The sequence below is a fragment of the Zalophus californianus genome, chromosome 3 (assembly GCF_009762305.2).
Source record: "Zalophus californianus isolate mZalCal1 chromosome 3, mZalCal1.pri.v2, whole genome shotgun sequence".
NCBI lineage: Eukaryota > Metazoa > Chordata > Mammalia > Carnivora > Otariidae > Zalophus > Zalophus californianus.
The window spans coordinates 37,829,433-37,833,587 of NC_045597.1; the positions used below are offsets into that span (position 1 = coordinate 37,829,433).

General features: G+C 34.8%; 1 pseudogene; it reads right to left on the reverse strand.

Annotated features, from left to right (window-relative positions):
* Positions 1 to 2,874: 2,874 nt before the first annotated feature.
* On the reverse strand, positions 2,875 to 3,884 carry LOC113920905 (annotated as a pseudogene).
* Between the last annotated feature and the right edge of the window lie 271 nt (positions 3,885 to 4,155).

Consider the following 4,155-nt stretch of genomic DNA (forward strand, 5'->3'; position numbering starts at 1 on the left):
TTAAAAGATCTATTTCTATACTTTGGTACTACTTATTTTTATTTCTTTGTGTTTTAGGGAAAAAAAGGAGAAGGGATTAGAAGAGTAAAGATAGAACAAAAAGTAAATACTATATTCTACTTTTAAAAATGTCTTAAATACCTCAAATAAATAAACACTTCCAAAATTCCCTAATACTTTATAGTAGAAGTTCTTAAAATGTATATCTAAAAAGATATAGTTATTATTTGTCAAATGTTATCTATCTTTAAAATGCCAAATAATATAAAATTGCCAAATTGCAGTAAGCAATAGATGGCAAAAGCAGACAAAATACTTCATTTTTTCTCTCATTTTTCATATTTGCCTAGTTTTTTCTTTCTTCTGAAAACATCCTGCTATTAGTATTCTCATTTTATTTTTTTCTGCATCTATCATGTATCTAAGGTAGAACAGCAATTATTCTTTCTCTCAGTACTAAGAAAACTGAATTTGTAAAAAAATTTGTTAGCATCCTAAATCAGGCCTTCTTCCATTTTCTACTATAATCCTAACTACCCCATTTTAGTATGTCCTACTACCCCAACTCCCTTCTTCAGTCTAGCTACCACTACATTTCAGACTATTGTGATAACAGCACATAACATGAAATCTATCCAGTATTGCTAATGATAAGCACAATATTATACAGAAATTCTAGAACTTTTATTCTTTAATGACTGAAATTTTATACTCACTGAACAGCAACTCCCATTTATCCTCCCCCCAGCTACTGGCAACCAACATTCAATTTTCTGCTTCAATGATTTTGAGTATCTTAGATTAACTCATATAAGTGGAATTATGCATATTCACACTTTTGTGACTGGCTTATTCACTTAGCAGAATGTCCTAAAAATTCACCCATGTTGTAGCATATAATAGGATTTTGTTATGGCTGAATCATATTCCATTATATGTATAGTCCACATTTTCTTTTTCTAATCATCTGTCAATAGAAATCTGCGTTGTTTCTACTTCTTGGCTATTGTGAATAATGGTGCAATGAACATGGGAAAGCAAATATCTCTTCAAGATCATGACTTCAGTTCTTTTGGATAAATACCCAGAAGTAGGGTTGATAGATCACATGATAGTTCTAATTCCAATTTTTTGAGGATATTCCAGACTATTTTCCACAGTGGTTATACCAGTTTACATTCCCACCAACAATGTACAGGGTTCTAATTTTTCCACATGGTTGCCAACACTTATTTTATTTTTTATTTGTTTGTTTAATAATGGCAATCTCATCAGGTAAAGGTGATATCTAGTGGTGCTTTTGATTTGCATTTCTCTGATGACTAGTGAAGCTGAACATCTTTTTATATACTTGTTAGCCATTTGTATGTGTTCTTTGGAGAAATGTCTTTATTCAAGCCCATTTTAACCATTTTTAATTAGGTCTTTTGTTTACTTTGCTATTGAATTATGTGAGTTCTCTATATAAACTGTGTATTAACTTTTTTATCACAGATATGTTTGAAATATTTTCTCCATTTAATTCTGTTGATTTTTCCATTTTGCTTTTTATTCTGTTGATTTCTCCTTTGCCACACAGAAGCTCTCTGTTTGATATAGTCTGACTTATCTATTTATGCTTTTGTTGCCTGTGCTTCTGATGTCATACCCAAGAAATCAGTGCCAAGACCAATGTCATGAAGATTCTCCTCTTAATGTCTTTATTTTGACTTGATAACTCTGTATGGTATAAAATGAGTGTCCAGTTTCATTCTATTGCATGTGTTTGCAGTTTTCCCAGAATCATTGTTGAAGAGACTCTTTTCCCCACTGTATGCTCCCTATAGTGGCAATCTTGTCAAAAATCATTCGAAGACCACATATGTGTGAAATTATTTCTGAGTGCTCTATTTTGTCCCACTGGTCTACACATCTGTAATTGTTCAATACCATATTGTTTTAATTACTGAAGCTCTGTTGTATGTTTTAAAATCAGGAAGTGTGTGTCCTCTAGCTTTGTTCTTGTTTGTCAAGATTGTTTTGGCTATTTGGGGTCCTTTTTAGTTCCATATGAATTTTATGATTATTTTTTCCTTTTTGTGAAAAATGCCATTGAAATCATGATAATAATTACATTTGAATCTGTACACTGTTTTGGGTAATATAGACATTTTAACAATAGTAAGTCTTCCAATTCATGAATACAAGATACCTTTCCATTTATTTGTGTCTTTTAAAAATTCTTTTCAGCATATTTTGTAGTTTTCAGTGTGCATACCTTTTGCCTCCTTGGTTAAGTTTATTCCTAAATATTTTATTCTTTTTGATGCTATCATAAATGGGAATGCTTCCTTCCTTCCTTTTTCTTTCTTCTTTCTTTCTTTCTCTTTCTTTCTTTCTTTCTTTCTTTTTTTTCTTTCTTTCTTTCTTTCTTTCTTTCTTTCTTTGTTTGTTTCTTTCTTTCTTTCTTTCTTTCTTTCTTTCTTTCTTTCTTTCTTTCTTTCTTTCTTTCTTTCTTTCTTTCTTTCTTTCTCTCCTCTCTCTCTCTCTCTTTTCTTTCTTTCTTCTTTCTTTCTTTCTTTCTTTCTCTCTCTCTCTCTCTCTTCTTTCTTCCTTCTTTCTTTCTTCCTTTCTTTCTTTCTCTTTTTTTTTTTTGGAAACTTGTTCAACAGTTATGAGTTGGTCCCTTGGTTTTCAAACTCAAGTGTCTCACTGTCAAATGAAGGCAGCAGTGTTGCAGGAATAGTCATAATCTCAGAATTGTCAATTACTAAAATCTTACAAATCATTTCCAAAAAAGGTAAAAGTTCTTCCAATATTTTTGTTGTCATTATTGTTAAAAAGGAATCTTTTATCTCCCTCACACAGAACAATTTGGCTTGTCCTTCTTCCTGGCTACATCATGGTAGGGGTCTCTGAAGATACCGTGTCCAGGAGTTGCCAGTGACATTCCATCAGTGCATCCTACAGCTCTTTTCTTTGCTCCATGAACTCCTCGTTGGCTTCAATCACATCTATCTGTGGCATGGGGTCTTCCAATGTGTTATCCCTAACTTCTTTATATCTCTACATAGTGCTCTGGGTATAACCATGCAGGGGATGGCTGAAGCTGTAGCTGCCTGTGTTCTGGTCTCACTGAGCATAGTAGTTCTGGTACTACTGGTAATAGTGGTTGTAGCTGTAATTGTACATCTAACTTGACTATACTCCACTGACAGCGTTCAGCTTGCTTTGAGGATTGCCACATTCAGCTGCACTGGTTTAGGCCCCAGGCTGACTGCTCCTTGGCAGTCAGTCAGGGCTCACTTCTGTTCAGTTCATCTGTGATTTTCACAAAACCATAGTCATTAGACACACCTGTTTAGTCCAAAATCACCTTGCTTCCCTAATAGGAAGGGTAGACTTTGACGAAGAATTCATACAGCATGTCGTCATCCACATCGGGGGTCAGGTCCCCCACAAAGAGGAAATACTCAGGGCTGTTATCTGGTTGTTTCCCAGAAGTGGCATAATTCAGTTTAAAACGTTTTGCCTTGGCCAAAGCATCTTCTTTTCTCTAAGCCACAACTTTTTCTCCTGTATAAAATGAAGGGTTGCACAGATGACCACTAAGGGCACTGCCAGCTCCATGGTTCTATGAGCCCAGGTGTGTCAGGTTGGTGCAGCTATAACCTAAGTAAAAGTGTGGGTCCTGGAAGGGGTTTCCCATTAATTTTGAGCAAACACCTCTTGGCTATGGCCAAATCTCCAAATTCTACAAAACAGTAGCCAGCTGAGATTCTAGTGAGGTGGTTTTGGATAACTTTGACGCTCATCACAGTGTCCTCCATGGTGGCAGAGGCTCTGGAGATGAAATTCTCATTCATGCAGGGTTCCAGCTCATTCATGCACAGGATGGCCACCATGCTTGGAGCCTGAGTGGGATTTTGCAGGCTGAGAAGGCCTGCATGGGCTTCAGACTGTGAGGCAAGAAATGGGATTGTTTTCTTAATTTATTTTGTTAGATAATTCATTATGTAGAAGTATGCAAATTATTTCTGTATCATGATTTTTATATCATTTGACTTTCCTGAATAGATTTATTAGTTCAAACAGTTCCTTTTGTGGACGCTTTGTAGTTTTCTTTTTCTTTTTTTTTTAAAAGATTTTATTTATTTATTTGACAGAGAGAGAGAG